We start from the raw sequence: 19,293 nt of genomic DNA, 5'->3' as shown, positions 1-19,293 counted from the left end.
TTTTATAGAGTGTGGTTCATCAGATTGGCAGAAAGTGAAAGCTAACTAGATAGTCACAGCTAAGGGAGAGCCCCAAGACAAACTATTAATACTGTATCAAGTTTTTCTACACTATGAGCAAAGTCTCTGTTTCATAATTTTATTAATGTATTTTTAGGCATCTACACTGTTCTTCAACTTTTATGAAAATATCAACATCAGTTCAGTTCAGTTCAGTTGCTCAGTTGTGTCCAACTCTTTCCATTCCCATGGACTGCAGCACACCAGGCTTCCCTGTCCATCACCAACTCCTGGAGGTTTTACAAACTCATGTCTATTGAGTCGGTGATGCCATCCAACCATCTCATCCTCTGTCGTCCCCTTCTCCTGACGCCTTCAATCTTTCCCAGCATCAGGGTCTTTTCAAATGAGTCAGTTCTTTGCATCAGGTGGCTAAAGTATTGGAGTTTCAACGTCAACATCAGTCCTTCCAATGAATATTCAGGGCTGATTTCATTTAGGATGGACTGGTTGGATCTCCTTGCAGCCCAAGTGACTCTCAAGTCTTCTTCAACGTCACAGTTCAAAAGCATCAACTCTTCGGCCCTCAGCTCTCTTTATTCCCCAACTCTCACACCCATACATGACTACTGGAAAAACCATAGCTTTGACTAAATGGACCTTTGTTGGCAAAGCAATGTCTCTGCTTTTCAATATGCTGTCTAGGTTGGTCATAACTTTTCTTCCAAGGAAAAAGTATCTTTTAATTTCATGGCTTCAGTCAACATCTGCAGTGATTTTGGAGCCCAGAAAATCACCGTCACTGTTTCCATTGCTTCCCCGTCTATTTGCCAAGAAGTGATGGGACCAGATGCCACGATGTTAGTTTTATGAATGTTGAGTTTTAAGCCAACTTTTTCAGTCTCCACTTTCACTTTCATCAAGAGGCTCTTTTGTTCTTCTTCACTTTCCGCCTTGAGGCTGGTGTCATCTGCATATCTGAGGTTATTGATAGAAATACCAATATTTCTATATGTCAGTATTTCATCCCAGCAATCTTGATTCCAGCTTGTGCTTCATCCAGCCCAGCATTTCTCATGATGTATTCTGCATATAGGTTAAAAAAGCAGGGTGGCAATATACAGCCTTAACATACTCCTTTTCCAATCTGGAACCAGTCTGTTGTTCCATGTCCAGGTCTAAGTGTTCCTTCCTGACCTGCATGCAGATTTCTCAGGAGGGAGATCAGGTGGCCGGGTATTCTCATCTCTTATAAGTCATTAGGAAAATAGAAATGAAAATCTCAGTGAGATAGCACTACACACCCATTAGAATGGGTGAAATTTAAAAGGCTAACCATACCAAGTATTGGAGTGGATGCAAACTGGAACTCATACACTGCTGGTGTGAATGCAAAGTGCACAACCACCTTGGAGGAGTTTGGAAGTTTCTTCAAAAGTTAAACTCACACCTACATTAAGACCCAGCCAGTTTACTCCTAGTTATTTGGCCAAAGCAAAGGAAAGACACGCTCAGAACAGACTTGTACGTCGACATTCCTGGCATCTTTTCTGTAACAGCCCCAACTGGAAATAACATACTGTTGGCAAAGAAGGTTAGGGGGAGTGACTCTCGTAACTCCTGGTGTAGTATAAAATATAATTGCTATATATTTTAGCAAGAGCCATCAAAAGTACAATTGTCCTACACACAAAGCTGTGCATGTGTAAAATGATTTATCCACAAGGGTACACATATAGCTTTGTCTATAACAGCAAAAGGATGGAATCTGTTCAAGTGTCTGTCAATTAGGTAAATACATTAAAAAAACAAAAAAAAGATACTGAACGTCCTCTATTAGTTTGCAGGGGTTGCCAAAACAGAATATTACAGACTGGGTGACTGAAACAAAAGTAATTTATTTTCTTACAATTCTGGAGGCTAGAAATCCGAGATCAAACTTATTAGCAGGTTTGTTTTGCCTGAGGCGTCTGTCTTTGGCTTGCAGATGGCTGCCTTCTTTGTTACTACATTTTGTTCTATATGAAAACATTGTTTTTGCAATGTCACAAAATAGAATAAATTCAATTCATCCTAAAATACCATCAATTGTGAAAAGCAATAGACCACGTGAAATTAGCACCTCCCTCCTCTACATCCTAGAGGATTAATACAGTCCCAATACAGATACTTCCTTCCAGTTATAGGGCTAAGACGAGAAAGGAAAGACAGACACATATTAGGGATAATCATATGTAGTGAAATGAAAAAAAAAAAAAACTGCCTTAATACATTTCAAAATATAGATTTAAAAAAGCTTAGGAAAAAAGACTAACTGAAATTTACTTAAGAAAAAGTAGAAAAGTTTGACTACAAACTAAAGAAAAGAAAAGAAAAAATCATCAAGTATCTCTCTCCAAAGAAGATTTATACTGAGATAGTTAGATAGCTATCAATGCCATTTTCAAAGGTACATGTCTATGAAAAATAGATACAGGAACTTGCACCACTAAAAACTGACATCAGAACACTGACACCCCATCTGACTGTGGGGCCTCTTGCTGTTCTGCCTTTATGTGGTACACGTGGCCTCTTCACTGACTCTGAGCAACCGGGGCTGTATTAGTTGACTGAATTTTGGCAGAAAATGGTGCTAGTCCACTACCAGGCCTAGTCCTTCAGAAAATTAGCAGCATCCACATCCACCCTCTTAACCCTGCAGGGTCCCAAGCTGCCAGGTAAGAAGCCCAACCAGCTCACTGGAGAGAACCTCGCAAGAGGCCCACATGGAGAACAGAGGCCAAGCCATCCCAGTCAGGCCACCAGAGGAATGCACCTGCAACAGGGACCCTAAGCAAGAGCTGCAGAACCTCCCAGTAGAGCCCAGTCAACCTGCAGAGCTGGGAAAGTCAATCAAGTGGTGTGGTTTAAAGCCATTGTGTTCAGATGGCTGTTTCATAGGAACAGATGACTCAAAACACTCACAAAGCACAGACACATATGCGAATACATACACACCCATCCCTTCTTGCTAAGCACTATAAAACAGCATCACTCAACGCTGCAAAATTCCACAATAAAATAACAGCAAACCAATCTTGCAGTTCAATGAATGGTTAACACACTATGGCCAAGAAGAACGCTACAAATGGACTGTAAGATAGTGCAACAGTTTTATATATATATATATGTAATCCATACACATATATATATGTAATCCATAACTTTAGGGAGTTAAGGGAGAAACCATATATGATCATCACTCAAGTTCCAAAAGTACACTTGGAAAACATGTTAATTACCACTGTTTTACTACCGTTTTAAATTTACTTTGAAGTGTCAGGCTGCACTGAGGGAGGCCACAAGTCTCGGCAGTTTTCCTGGAGTAGTATGGGGCAGAGAGATGAAGACAGTGTCATTCAGGTTGAGTGAGGAAAAGGATAAGCTGCCAGCTATTACCAGTAGTAGTCAACATTTTTCCGAAAGTTTCAGATGACAAAATCAATGTGAAAAAGAGATGACTTTATATAGGAAAGTGGCCAAATCATCATCATTTACTGTTTTTTAATATTTATCAGCCAAAACCAGTTAGAAAATGTAACAGAAAGGAAGATTCCATTCACATCAGAAACAAAAACTGAAAAGTATTTCATTGGAAAAACACCTGAAATGGGATTGCATTTTATATCCGTAATCAGTTAACAATGGGCACACTGGACGGTGGCATTTAGTAGGTAAAATGGGAAGTTACTTTGATTTTCTACATTGTATGTTTTCTTTTATCTTTTTAATTGTGCATTACCTTTAAATTAAAAAAAAATTTTTTTTAAATTCTAGACACAACTCTATAGAACCAACCAACATAAATCAATAAAACCTACAAAATTTTAACTTTTCAACCAGTATACATTTACTTCAAATAAGAACTATACTTATTATTTTATTTTGGGAATGAATCAGAAAAGTATATCATACAGTTTATATACAGGAATGATGCTGGGCTGGCAACAGGGCATTGGCCTTTACTGCAGGTTCCTCCTCACAGCTGACTCACATGGACTCTGGGCTGCCCTGCACATGGTTCCACATGCTTGGAAGAGCAGAATGCAAGGGAAGTGACCACTGGCCTACAGTTAAAACATCATCCATCCCATTCACTAGAGAAACTTCCTTATTGTTTCCTGGCAGAGAGTCAGATGAAAATCTGATTGGCTATGAATCTATGGAAAGAAGTATTTTCAAGAATGAGGGGATTCCCTAGAGGTACATGGTTAGGGCTCTGTGCTTTCAATGCCCAGGGTGCAGGTTCAATCCCCGATCGGGAACCAGATCCTGTGAGCCGCACAGCTTGGAAAAGAATCTGCCAAGAGCAGCCTGCTGACCTAAGTTCTAATACGTGTGTTGTGAAAATATGCAGATCCACAGCCTAGGTAGAGGCTCTCCGTAGCTTGACTACTTGAGTATAATTTTGGCCTGAAATATTCCCGTCAAAGAAATAAATTGTACAGAGAGCGCCAGGTACTGGGTTTATCTGGGTTTTAAACTTGAATGTCTCTGAGATGACTGGGCTGGTCATGGAGGGGACTGGTGGAGAAAGGGTATTGACCAGCAGGTAGGACCCCCTTGTGACTCTCTGATGCCTATCATTTCAATGGACAGTAGAAATTGCCCTCCACTTAGCTGATCAGCTCTTCATGTGACTTTCTGGTCAATGTCACTCTTGGGGCGAAATTGCACAAAATTCCTTTCCTAGCCCCAATCTCAATTTCCTTTTCCAAAATGGACATCCTGCGACACAAGCTTGCACACAGGCACGAGCCAGACCAGCCACCACTGGAAATGGACAAAATCCATTGTGTCCTTTAGAGACTGCCAGCTCCACCTGCCCATGGGATTTGGAAACAAACTTTGGAAACGCAGCTCCCTGGCCTGCACAGCACACTTCCAGCAACAATCCAAGAGGCAGAGGGACACGAGGCCTCCCTTCACACCAGGTGAAGCTCTCCCTCCGTGTTTAAAAGAGATGAACATCTAACATGTGTTTACTGGCATGAAACTGAAACACAGGGGAGCATTTGGGGAATTGTAGGACGTTGTGATTACAGAGACAGCTTACTACACAAAAGGGAGAATCCTGTACGATAGAAACTCAAACCTCCTGCACGCTGTGAGGACAGAATGAGAAATGGCAGTTTACGCGCCGGGAAGCATTCTCTTTAAGCACAGCATCTACTAAAACCCTGACCATGGACTCTGCTGTAGAGCTGTGGACAGCAGGGTGGATGTGTGTGGATTCTCTGCATGGCCAGAATGGAAACTCTCTTTTGACAACTGATACTTCAAAGTACAAACATACAACACAGAGTCACAAATATGTTTACCATGGAAGGTAATGGAATTATATTCAGAAATGAAAAAAAGAGAAATTAACATCCAAATGAAAAGAAAAAAAAAGAAAAGCAACTAACCATACTCTTCTGCAAAGCATTCCTACATAAAGAAAGTTTCCATTTTAGAACCAAAAAGCAGTGGGCCTTGGGGAGGTAGAGAGGGAGGTGGAGAAGTGACCTTCATTGGTGCAGTCTCACACCAGGAGGGAGTCTTAGCAGCCATCTGGCCAGGGGTCATGACAGCACACACTCCAGAACGCCTTGTCTAATCAGCTGCTCGTACTTCCACCGAGGTAAAAAGTGCTCAGGGGAGAGGGGAGGAAGAGAGAGGAATGAAAAGTGTTTTAAATTACATGCTGTGTCATTAAAAAGCAGCAATACACGATAAATATTTCAAACTGCACCAGTGAAGGAGTTAAAGTAAGCTTAAGTATATTTGCTATTTTCATCAACTGAAATTGATGTTACTTAGAGCTATACTAAAATTTGAATTTTATACACAAATGCATTCCTTGCTTAAGTTAAATTTAAACTAAAGACTTATGAATTCTAGTAGGTATTCTCTTCAGTGTTCGCATTTTAAGATTTAAACACAGGAAAGCCAGGTAGGTGATCTGGGCCACGGACCACAAGGGCTGTGGCAACAGTTCACTAAGAAGGCACGCGGAAGGAGTGTATTCTCCACTAAACCTCTTCGAGGATCTATGTCTGAACAGTCATTCCTCTAACAGTGCAACTCTTCTCCCATATTCTTCAAGGATGAAAAGTCTTTGTAACCCAAGAATGCTGGCCACATGTTGTGTGTGAGGACAGTGGTGCCCGGCTAAGGCTCATCCTCTGTATCTCCCGAGAGCACACTGCTCTCATTCTGAGCTGGAATGGCATCTCCTGGTCTCATTCCCTCCCAAACAGCAAGGCTTAACCCACAAGGGCACACTGACTAAATTCTGGTACGGGGAGGGGCAGGGAGTGAGGAAGGAAGACTTTTCAGCTCACAGGTGACCAAAGGAATCTCAAAGACTAGACAGATATAGATCCCTGAGTAAAAATGAAAAACAGTGCATTAGAAAGTGCAGCGTAGAGAACTCTAGAAAGGAACTGAAGAAGCGAGTAGAGTAAGTGCTCAAGGAAGCGGATGCTGTTTCAGCAGCACGTGCGCCTGACAGTTCTCTACAAGCTCAAAGGCCTCGCGTGGGACCCACGGCCAAAGAAACTCCTGCCAACCAGTCATGAAGACCCATGGGCCAAGGGCTGGTGGCTAAGTTAACTGAATGTTTAAGTCTTACAACTATGAAATCCAAAAAGTAAAAGGAAAAAAAAAAAAAAAACGATGGAGTTGTTCACTGAACAGTTATTCCAATGTCTACTAAAGACATTTGTTCTCATTTCTGGGCAATGAGAAACATGCCCCATAGAGTCAAGAATAAAGGACTGTATGGTAGGAAAATGTTTCCCTGTTAATATTTCACATGATGTGGGTAATCTATAACAGAGATTTTATAGAAAACTTATTTCAGATATGCTAAGACATGTTAGAAGCCCCTTAATGTCCACTACAGTAGATGATGCTTTTAAGTTATCCCAGTTTTACAGATTGATCCTGAGAGACAAAATCTCATCAAGAGGAAGGCTTCTGCCCACAAACTCTAGAATCCACAGGCCACAGAGCCCACACACCACAACTACCAAGTCTGTGTGCTGCCACAACGGAAGCCCGTGTGTCTAGAGCCTGTGGGGAGCGGGCAGTCTGACTACACCCATTATCCCTACATGATGTTCAAGGGTCAACTGTATCGCCCCTTTCTGCTTCAAGTTTTTAGAAAAAGGATAAAAGGTTATTTTATGATAAACTTAATGTCTATGACACAAATGATCATCGCAAGGTGGTATGTAGTTTACTACTGATTCCAACATTTCCATCATTTGACACGCTTAAAAATTTAAAGTATCCTAAGACAGTAAATCCCTGGCTATGTTTTTTTTTTTAATAGCACTGAAGTACCATCTTCAACTTCAAATTCTCCGTAGTCTTTTAGACACCGCACCGGAAAAGAAAAACTGATGTTTTACAATATCTGCATTACTTTTTTATTATGGAGTAACCATCCAGTAGCTGGGTACTGCACATGCACCTTCAGGTAAGCATTAGGCTCTGTTTGTGTCTTCTCTGTGTAGTTAGGCTTAGCATTCTTTCCTGAGGCATTCTAACAGTTCAAACTGTACAGTTCTGATGGGGAGGAAGAAAAATGGCAAATCTCTGAATATATGTATAGGTCAGCATGGACAGCAAGGAAACTGAAGGAGATGCCAAGGAGAGTTTTGCGTTGGTTTTTTTTTTTTTTTTTTCCCAGTGGGTTTTGTCATACATTGATATGAATCAGCCATGGATTTACATGTATTCCCAATCCCGATCCCCCCTCCCACCTCCCTCTCCACCCGATTCCTCTGGGTCTTGGTTTTTCACTTTGATTTCATTTTCTTTTAACAATGTGTAAAATACGTACATGGTTCTAGAGCTAAAACTTTAAAAACAGGTACAGCCAGAAATTTTTAATGGTTCAATCCCATTCCCACTACAGGCAAACATTTTGGCTTGGGTTTATGTTTCCTCTCTTGTCTGTGCTTTGCTTTATTGTGCTTCTCTAATACTGATTTTTTTTTTTACAAACTAAAGATTTGTGTCAACCCTGCATTGTCAGAGAGCAGAATCTTTTAGCAATGAAACATGTATATAATGCTAAGACATACTCAATAGATGAGTGTAAGCATGTTTCACATGCGCGGGGAAACCAAAAGATTTGTGTGACATGTTTTAGTGAATCTTCACTTTATTGTGAGTCAGAAACCAAACCTATGGTGTCTCCAAGTTATATGCCTATATACACTAGTAGATATTCATATACCCTCTCCTTTGGACAAAATCAAGCACACTCTAAGCATTAAAGAAACACCCAGTTTTTTTTAAAGGTATACTTACTTCTACATATAGGCTCTTTGGAGGTTTCACATCCTGTGTGATGTCCAAACCTTGGTCTCGTGCCAATGACCTCATGTAGGTAGCAAGGGACATTTTGTAACCATTGAACCAGTCCACCTGGAAACATAAAGATGGCCATTTGACAAAGCTGTAAGAAAATAAACTTGCAGAAACTGTACACTAAGTCTTTCAAAAACAGCACAGATGCCCACATGCATCTTTCCTATGACCATTCATTCACTACAGATATTATCGATTGCCTATCATGAACCAAGCACTGGTACCTAGAACAGTAGGTATTGGTCATTCTGCACAGTGGTACCTAATAATGATACTTTCAAGGATTGGATGATTCAGTATTACAATAATGTTAACTGATCTATAGATCCAAGTCATTCTCAATCAAAACTCCAGTTGTTTAAAAATATCAAACTTGACAAATAAGGCTAAAGTTTACATGGAAATGCAAAAAGCCAAAAATAGTCAAGACACTTGAGAAATAAGAACAAAATGGGAAAACTTACTTAAGAAGTACTACAAAATTATAATCATTTAAACCGTATGAAAAAGGTACAAGTACAAACAGACCAAGAGAAAAGAAAGCCCCCCCTCTCCCCACCAACCACAGACATGCAACTTGGCTCATACATTATTCCCAAGAATCCATTCCAGTACCATGGATATCTCTGTGAAAAATAAAACAAGATAACTCCGAGAAGACTGCACAGAAAAACATCTTCATAACCTTCACTAGTAAAGCATGCGCATGCATACACACACACATACACCCCTCCCTCAGGTTTAATACTTTGCCAGAACGACTCACAGGACCCAGGAAAGCACTGCCCTGATGTCCACTGTTGAACTGTAGTGAAAGGAATACAAATGAGAACCAGCCAAAGGAAGAGACACCCAGGGTGAGGTCTGGGAGGGTCCCAGATGTGAAGCTTTGATTTCCTCTCCCCGAGGAATCAGGACACACCACCCTCCCGGCACACTGCCGTGGAACAATGCACATGATGTGGTGTCAACCAGGGAAGCTCGTACAAGTCTGGATGTCAGGACACAGGCTGCATCAATGGATCAAACTATGACGGACTGAATCCAGGTGACGGAGCCCTACTTCTGGCTCCCCTCTCCTCTCTGCAATGATGTCAAGAGGCTAAAAGCCTCAAACCTGAGGGGAGAGTGGGAATCTCTGAATTTGCAGCCAGGTGGTCAGAAGGGAGAGTGGCCCTGGGAACACCCAAACCATGGCTGGTGTCTGAAGTGAGGGCACTCTTAACCTATGAAGTTTGGTCTAACTAGGGAGTTAGTGTCTGAAGTCACTGCAGCAGATGCTATGACTTTCACTTTGCAAATGAGGGAATTTAGGCACAGGGAGAGATGGAGCCTCCTGCCTAGGATCTCACAGAAGCAGAGCCAATATTTCCACAAGAGTCTGTTTGCCTTCAATCCTGTGTCCTTAAATATTGTGCCTCAGTGACTGGATAAATCAAGAATTCATCACACATATTCACAAAGATAAGCAAAGTATGTGTGTGCCTGCTGAGTCTCTTCAGTCGTGTCCGTCTCTCTGTGACTATATGGACTGTAGCCTACCAGGGTCCTCGTCCATGGGATTCTCCAGGCAAGAATACTGGAGTGGGCTGCCAAGCCCTTCTCCAGGGGATCTTGCCAACCCAGGGATCGAACTCGCATCACTTACGTCTCCTACATTGGCAGGCAAGTTCTTTACCACAAGTGCCACCTGGGAAACCCCAAGCAAAGTATGTACACACACATATTTTATGAAAAATTTCCAAATAATGATGCCACTTTTGCACCCTACTGATGGATCTCTAGCAACTAACATAACAGGACCCTTTATTTTGTCAATAGTAGTTTTCCATACAGCATTTAGAATTACTACCACCATTCTCAAACAGACCAAAAACTACTGAAAATCAAAGGTTCAAACAAAAAGACAAGTACTATAAATAGTATTGTAGAAGCTGAGCCAGAAGCTCAGCCGGTTTCCGACTTTACAGATTTGAACAAGAGTGTTAACTTTTCTCTTCAGCAGACATGTGAAATCGTAAAGGACTTGGCAAGACACTGCCATAACCCTACCTGAGGGCTCTAATCCGAAGCAGCCGGTAATGCCTGGAACATTAATACCGCATTGAATCAGAAGTTGTCTTGATCAGGAGAGGCTTAAGACTGAACCACCTGAAGGTAACACGTGGATTTGATTTGGTTCCCAAGGCAAACAAACCACTGCAAGGGGACACCTTTGGGACAACAGGGAAAAGAGGAGCAGACTGGATGGATGCTGTGAAGGGACGGTCACTGCTCTAGACAGGAGAATTACACCGTGGTCACAGGTCAACTATACAGTGAGAAAAGGCCCCAGAGGTCCTTATTTCTTAAAGATGCACACAAAACTATTCAGCGGTAAAATGCCTAATATTTAGCCTAGACACATAAAACAAGACGAAGCAATTATGGCAAGATGTTAAGAACTGTTTGACCTATATGATGGCTCCATGGGGGGCTGTAATATTATTCACTAGTTTAAGAATACTGCAACTTTCCATGATAAAAAACATTTAAAAGAAAACAAACAGAAAATTGAGAATGCTCATAGAAGAGAGACAGCTCCAAGATTTTCTGACACCCCCTGGGACGGGAACCCCGCCTGCTCCCTGCCACCCCCGCAAACACAGAAGGTCACAGGCAGGCTCCGGCGCAGCGCTGACTTCTTAGCAAAGAACAGTGCCGAAACTTGATGGCTGGGACCAAATCACCCCGTCCTCTTGACTTTGCGTTATTCCTGGTAAAACATTTAAGGAGAAGAATGTCTACTGAGAACAAGTCAAGTTTTCAAAGCCAGCTAACAATGGAAGCCATTTTGTTGTCAGCCATTTGTGTCAGTAGTTAACCTACCTGCCTCCACGTCAGAGCTTTTGCTAATAGGATAAAATAGAAAAGGGTCAGGGAATTCCCTGGCGGTCCAATGTTTAAGACACTGCACTTTCACTGCTGAGGGCACAGGTTCAATCCCTGGTCAGGGAACTAGGATCCCGCAAGCTGTGTGCACAAACTTAAATAAATAAATAAATACCTAACTAATTTGCCTAGGATCACACTCCCATTCCCTTGTTTAGCCATGTGGCACATTGGGTTTTGTACACTGATTAATTTCTATTGTCTCCAAAAGACAATCTTTGCCTCACTTTTTAGAATTCCTTTTTCATCATGGGGTAAGAGATCAAATATCACGGTGCATAAGATTATGGCCTCACATCATGCTCTCATCCTACGGAGTCCTCTTTCTATGATATCAATAGTTTCAAATCCTCATTCCCATAAAGTGAGCAAAGGACTCTAAAGTCAAGTGCTCCTCCACTCATCCAAGAAATAGTTCTTTATCTTCAACTCTGTGCATGTTTGTACTTTAGGGTCCTTTACACAGAGAGGGAGAAAATGTTGGCTTTACCCTATAAAATACGTGTCTCCTTAGATATCAGACAAGCATCACCCTTTCCAATCAGATGTACAATTGTTTACTGGGTATGGTGTTTCAGTTTTGCAAAATGAAGACTTGTGAAGAAGGTGGTGGTGGTGATAGCTATATGACACTATGAATGTTTAGAATACACTGAATGGTATGTGCTCTCAGTCACGCAGTCACGTCCACCTCTTTTTGACACCATGGACTGTATCCTGCCAGACTCCTCTGTCCTTGGAATTTTCCAGGAAAGAGAACTGGGGTGGGTCACCAGTTCCTTCTCCAGGGGAGCTTCCTGACCCAGGGAATGCATCTCCTGCATTGGCAGTCAGATTCTTTACCACTGAGCTATCTGGTGTGTATCTTAACCACAATTGAAAAAAAAAAAAGAAAGAAAGAAAACAAAACAAAACCAGATGTACAGAATTAATAGATATCTACTTTAGATTGTTAAAAGGAACAGATAAATACAAAATGTATGTGCCTGCTCTAGGCCCTGAAAATAGAGGCAAAATATATGTCCCATGTCTTCTAGATCTGTACCACGTACATAGATGTACCATGTCTTCTAGATCTGCTCTAGACACTTCTGCCATTCTAGAAATGTTAGATTTATTCTCCACATTGCTTACAGTGTGCTCTTGATTATAATGAATAGCACAAATAAAATACACCCAACTTAACATCAAAGTACTTGATTCAGTACACAAGAACTTCCTTAAAAAATTCACATTTCCATGTGAGCAATTAAATAGGAATATATTTCTTCTGACAAAGAATTTTAACCAGAAACTGGTAATAGTGGTGTCCTGCCCAGAACCAAACTAGGAGGATACGGCACAGAATTTTAGATCCTGATTTTCCCCATGGTACGAATAGAGGAAATTATTCCCTTACTGAACCAAGGCCTGTTCAGTCATCTCCTAAACAGGTGTGTAAACTGTTCTCCTTTCCCCTGGTCTGGCTCACCTCTCCTGTCACCTGCATGACCACCATCCTCCCTCTCGATCCCACCATCCCCTATCCACATGGGGCCAGGGTCGTCCTTAGATAACCTTAGAACACAAACATGCCACCACCTGCCCCACAGGCTTACAAATCTCCCCTGGTGTTGCTCTCGGCCTGCTCACTAAGTTCCAGCCACACTGGCCTTTGGGAAGGCCCAGGTCCCTGGGCATCCCACCCTCTTTCAAGACTCAGGGCCTTTGCACATGCTGTTTCCTCTAACTAGAATGCTCTCTGCCCACAGTTACTTCCTCGCTAAAACCCGCTTCTTCAGGCTCCAGCTGAAGAGTCTATTCCTCGGAAAGAATTTCCCAGATTTCACAATCTACCAATATTTTCAGTGCATGACTCTCCTCCCAGTATGGTGTTTTCCTTCACAGCAGGTACTCTGACCCGCTTTACCCGCATTTAACACCTGCCTTCCGCATGACACTGTTGAGGGCCATGGGGCCAAACCTCTTGATTCTGCTGTTTACAGTTGAAACACCAGAGCCCTTTGTCAGCTCATAACTGCTGAGTTGCAGGAACAAATGAAGGACTTGGGAACCCGAGTGCAGGACTTTCCATTTCCCTTACATTGACCGCAGACCTCTTGCACATCAGTTCCTCATCATCAGTAACACAGTCACTGCAAAGTGTCCCTGCCGTTCTGTGTACTCCACGCACCCTAACAACATGCTACCGATTTCTATGCCCAACCAACTGATGAAAACACTACCGAACAAGGCCAGGGACGAAATCTCAAGTTGCAGACATACTTCTCTCCAGGATGAGCTCTCAATAACTCCTTTTCCTGCCAGCAGTCAGTACTCTTGGGTCTTATTCACCCAATCACAGGTCCTCTGAAGTTTGTCATTCAGCTCAAATTCTCCCCTGTGCCAACTACCATGTTTGGCTCTAGACAGTCTGCAACTCCAGAACCCTCTAGCCTACCAAGCTGTAGTGTTCTGCAGCACGAGTTCCCAGCCAACTTCAGTCAAGCTTTCACAAGTCTCTGCTACTCCTGCCAAATTTGCAAGCTGCCTCTTCTCCCTTTAAACCCACTAAGGCCTCACCTGATGAAAACAAGCAGTGGAAACAATGCACTTTACTCGTCAGCTCTGTTACTTGCTCCTGGATCATCTCTTTTGGATCCACCCTAATTCCTTTCAAGTCACACCAGTCAAACGAGAAGTATTTATTGAACATCTACCATGTGCCAAGCACTATTTTGTCCCTAGAGACATAACAATCATTAACACAAATCCTTCTACTTCTGTATAGCTAGGGTGTGACCAGTCTCACAGAGAATTAAAAAAAAAAAAAACAAGAAACAAAAAACAAATCATATCTAAAAACTAATGTTAAGATGATCTGACATCAATATCATATTTCTTAAACTGTTTTAAAATATCAACTTACCAACTTACACATCAGGTAGGTTTTGCTCGTCTAAGGCTTTCATCTCCTCCAGAACTTGCCTCAGTCCATCCTCCTGGAACATATATAATTACACTCATTAATTCCCCTACCAAGTTGGTAGCAACAGTCTTTGCTTATGTATCTTATGAAAAACCAATAGTCCTTCCACACCTACTAAGATGGCTATAATAACAAGTGTTGGAGTGGATGGGGAGAAACTGGAACCCTTGTCCAATGCAGGTAGGAATGTAAAATGGTACAGCCCTATAGAAAACAGCCTTGTGAGTCCACAAAAAGTCAAATTTCCAATTTCCATCATATCCAGCAATTCCTCTTCTAGGTATACACTCAAGAGAACTGAAAACCTATGTTCATACAAAGTATGTCTATTCAATGGAAAATTACTCAGTCAAAAGGAAAATGCTGATAGATCCAACAACATGAACTTTGAAAACACTGCTTAGTGAAATAAGCCAGACACAAAAGGACAAATATTGTATGATGCAACTCATCTGAAATGTCTAGAAGAGGCAAACTCATAGAAACAAAGTAGATTAGAGGCTACCAGGCTGAGGGGGTAGGAGAGTGTGCAGTTACTGCTTAAAAGCTATAGAGTTTATTTGGGGTTATGAAAAAGCTTTGGAAATAGAGGTGATGGTTGCACAACAATGGGAATATAATTAACACCACTGAAGTGGACACAGAAGAATGGTTAGAAATGGCAACATTTAGTTTTGTATCACTTACCACACTTAAAAAAAATAAAAGGAATGAATTACCAACAAAATACACAATCAACATAGTCATTAAGGGTAATCATAAAGACTGAGAAGTCAGACAGAATGGAGCACACTCTGTATGCTTTTAACTGGCCCTGTACAGAGGAGTTTGCTATTGCTGGCATGTGGACTCCAGAAATACAATAAAAAAGACAAATATAATCTGTAGGGGAAAGAAAATCCTTGGCTACCTAAGGCTGCAGATGGGAAGTAGCCAGTGCCACAAAAGAGAAAAGGGAATCCTTGGGATAGCAGAAATCTTGGTTGGGTTTCTGGTTATAAGGATTGTATACATTTGTCAAAACTCTATTAAAATGTGTATTGTGTTATAGATAAATTATACCTCAATAAAACTAATGACAAAAAACCAATAGTCTAGAGAAGTAATAACACATGACAAAAGCATGAAAATAACTTATTATTTATTGGAAAACGACCTTAAAAATTTACTACCGAAAAAAACAAAAAACAAAAAACAAACACCTACACACTGCTAGGATAGAAAACAGAAAGGTAAAAGGAGTTTTTCCACTTTTTACTTTGACAAATTTCTAAAACAATTTCCCTTGGAAGGATAAAAATACTAGATTTATAAAATTCATAAATGCTACACAATGTTTGTCAACAGGAAACCCCTATGCCTGAAACACTATAAATAAACTATATTTCAATTAAAATTTTTACCAAAATAAAACCCAATAATGCTATAACAATGACAACAAAAAACAAACAAACAAACAAACAAAAGAAACCTCAAAACAAAACAATGATAAGCAACCCATCTACTGTTAGAGCCAAAATAAATGCATTAGCAAAAAAAAAAAAAAAAAATGCTTTAGCACTATGGGTATAACTATAAAATTACACTATTTAATGCTGCTTGGATGTAAGAAATGATTTCTAATGAAAAATGGAAACATGACTTTTACCTACTCTGTAATCAACTGGTTAAAAAGATATCATGGAAAACTCTGATTTACTAGAATTCACTTAAATATTCCTTTTATCACAAATATTATTTTAAAGGACAGCTGAAACTCTTGCACAATTAGGAGATCAGCAGGTATACAAAAGATAAGTATGAAATAAACTTGTAAAGATACAACCGAGTTTTCAGATTTAAATTTTTATTTTTTTTTAAGACTTAAATTTTTAAAATTTACTCTGGGAATTGCATCATTTTCTGCTCCCACCTCCAGCTGTAAGCCCCTGTAAACTCAACATAATTTTCCTAAAGACTCAAACGATGATCAGTTCTGCAGATACAAAGTGCATTATTCCAATTTGCCAAACACAGCACCTAACCATGAGGGATTCTGGAATGAACAAGGCAGAGTCCCTGCTCTAAACCAGCTACCATCTGCCAGGGAGGAATGATTCTTAAAAGTATGTGTGGGTTCAGGGTGTGAGGGGTCAATCAGATCAAGACCAATTCTTAGTCTAATTCCAACTCAGCTGTCCCAGTGGCCAGCCCCCGAAGGCAGCCACAACTGCAAGAAAAGGTGCACTGACACCCTCTAAGACCCAGAAAAGCCAGTGATTTTACACTTCTAAGTTCATCCCTGAATCCGCCCCCTCCACCCTGCAGCTTCCCAAAGTGGGAAACCAACACTTCAAGTCTGAGTGAACTAGACAGCCGGACTAACAGTCTGAAAAGCCAGCACCTGTGGGCACTGTCTGCACCTTTGGGCTCCTTTCTTCCCGTGTGACCTAGTCTTCCCACCCTAGTGGGGACATATTTGAAACCTCCACCCTTCTCAAATATCTGGCTTAAAACTCAGCATTCAAAAACTAAGATCATGGTATCTGGTCCCATCGCTTCATGGCAAATAGATGGGACAAAAATGAAAACAGTGGCAGAATTTATTTTCTTGGGCTCCTAAATCATTGCGGATGGTGACTGCAGCCGTGAAATTTAAAGACCCTGGCTCCTTGGAAGAAAAGCTATGACAAGCCCAGAGAGCTTTGCAGACAAAAGTCCCTCCCTATAGTCAAAGCTATGGTTTTTCCAGTAGACATGTACGGATATGAGAGTTGGACCATAAAGAAGGCTGAGCACCAAAGAATTGATGCTTTTGAACTGTAGTGTTACAGAAGACTCTTGAGAGTCCCTTGGACAGCAAGGATATCAATCCAGTCAATCTTAAAGGAAATCAACCCTGAATATTCCTTGGAAGGACTGATGCTGATGCTGAAGAGCCAATACTTTGGCCATCTGATGTAAAGACCTGACTCATTGGAAAAGACCCTGATGCTGGGAAAGATTGACGATATGATGAAAGAGAAGGGGGCTACAGAGGGTGAGATGGTTGGATGACATCACTGACCCACTGGACATGAATTTGAGTAAACTCAGGGAGACAGGGAAGGACAGGGAAGCCTGGTGTCAGGCCTCAGTACATGCGGTCATAAAGACTGGGGCATGACTTAGGGACTGAACAACAACCACTCCTCTGTGATCTACATCTCCAGTGAACCTCCCACTGTGGTCTCCTAACTTTTTAGATACGGTAACTGCCTGAAGTTGCAAGAATAACAGACTGGAACAGAATTCAAGCTGGGGCTCAGCTTCCAACAATTGCAAGTTCAGACATGCCCATTAACTTGATTCGTAATTCCAGTGGTTCAGCTTCCCCATCTGTTAAATGGCCCAAGTGTCAGATGAAGTGCTCTTGAATGTTCAAAACAAAACTCACCTTACCCAAAGGCTCTCCCTGATGACCGCCAGATGTTTACTCTGCTTCCTGAGAGAAGCCTCCAGAGACGCGGTGTTTCCCCTCCCCCGCTATTCCTCTCAACTCCACGCCCGTCCTGTACCTACAAGACCTGTCCTCTCAGGACAAGCTGTTCAGTGACCCCCCGACCGGGCTGTTGACCACATCCATCTCTCCTGCTGTCTATCATAACCCACTCAGAACCAGTCTTTCTTCTATCCGATCCATTCCCCTAAGGCCTGCGTGGTGGTTTAGTCGCTAAATCGTGTCCGACTCTTGCAATCCCATGGGCTGCAGACCGCCAGGCTCCTCTGTCCATGGGTTTCTCCAGGAAGGAATACTGGAGTGGGTTGCCATTTCCTTCTCCAGAGGATCTTCCCAACCCAAGAATCGAACCTGGGTCTTCTGCTTTGCAGGCAGATTCTTTACCGACTGAGCTATGAGGGAAGCCCCTTAAATATGGGGAAGCCCCTTAATTAGTGAAGTGAAAGTCGCTCAGTCTGACTCTTTGTGGCAGTCCATGCCATAATAGTGGAGTGGGTAGCCTTTCCCTTCTCCAGGGGATCTTCCCAACCCAGGGACTGAATCCAGGTGTCCCACATTGCAGGCGGATTCTTTTCCAGATGAGGCATAAGCACTGCAACCGCTATCTAAACACAGAGAAATCCCATGGCTCCTCTGAAAAGCCTTGTGAGTGAAGAGCGAACCTCCCGCCCCAGAGCCCCCTTGCGGCCCGCCCTTCCGCGGCGGGGAGGGGAGGGTGTTTGCCTGGCCGGCCCCGGGGGGCTACCCACACCGCAGCCCTCAGGGCGCGGCCCTAACGCCCGGGCTACCCCGCCCCCATCTCTGCGGGGTAACTCGCACCTGAGCTCCAACCGCCCGTCTCCCGGTCTCTCCGCGCGTCACCGGGGCGAGACGCCCACCGCGCAGCCCGCGCGCGCAGCGGCTTCCAGGAAGCGGGGCGGGGGGGCGCTGAGGAAATGGCGGCGACCCCCGCGCGCGGGAAGCCACCGAAACCGACCTGCCCACAGCCACGGAGTGGAACCGCAAGCACAACCGCCATCCCGCTCGCGGTTGTGCAGCCCCAGAGGAGCGGCCCGGGAGGCGCCCGCCCGCCCCCGCCCTCAGGGTGCCCCGACTCAGGCAGCCTTCCCTCGGCCGCGCGGGGCAGCTCCCGGGCGGCTCCACGGCCTTCTGCAGAACTCGGCGCAGGCGCCGGGCGGAGAGCTTAGCCGAGCCTCTGCGAGGTCAGCGGCGCGCAGACGGCGTGAGCGGCGAGTAGCGGCCGGCGCCTGGGGGTCGGGGGTCGTGTGGGCGGCGGACCGGGCGGGCGCCTGCGCGGGGCGGGCGGCCGGGGAGCGCGGGCCGGCGTCGGGGGAGAGCGGGAGCGCCGCCGGCGCACCGGGGCGAGGGCGGCGGGTGAGCGGCGAGCCTGGCGGGGCGGGGAGCCGGGAGCGTGAGCTGGGAACGTGGGAGCGGCGAGCCGAGCCCGCACCGCAGGGGGCGTGTGAGCCAGAAACGGGGCCCTGTCATTGGGACACGGGCGCCGGCCTGA

The 19,293-nt window shown here is 43.3% G+C and overlaps 1 pseudogene; it reads right to left on the bottom strand.

The window, feature by feature from the left end:
* Window positions 1–5,603: 5,603 nt before the first annotated feature.
* On the bottom strand, window positions 5,604–19,271 carry LOC133059985 (DNA replication complex GINS protein PSF1-like; annotated as a pseudogene).
* Window positions 19,272–19,293: the final 22 nt, after the last annotated feature.

This window comes from Dama dama, chromosome 7, assembly GCF_033118175.1.
Source record: "Dama dama isolate Ldn47 chromosome 7, ASM3311817v1, whole genome shotgun sequence".
NCBI classification, from domain to species: Eukaryota; Metazoa; Chordata; class Mammalia; order Artiodactyla; family Cervidae; genus Dama; species Dama dama.
The sequence above is the reverse complement of the archived record's forward strand: the minus strand, read 5'-3'. Positions and strand labels throughout refer to the sequence as shown.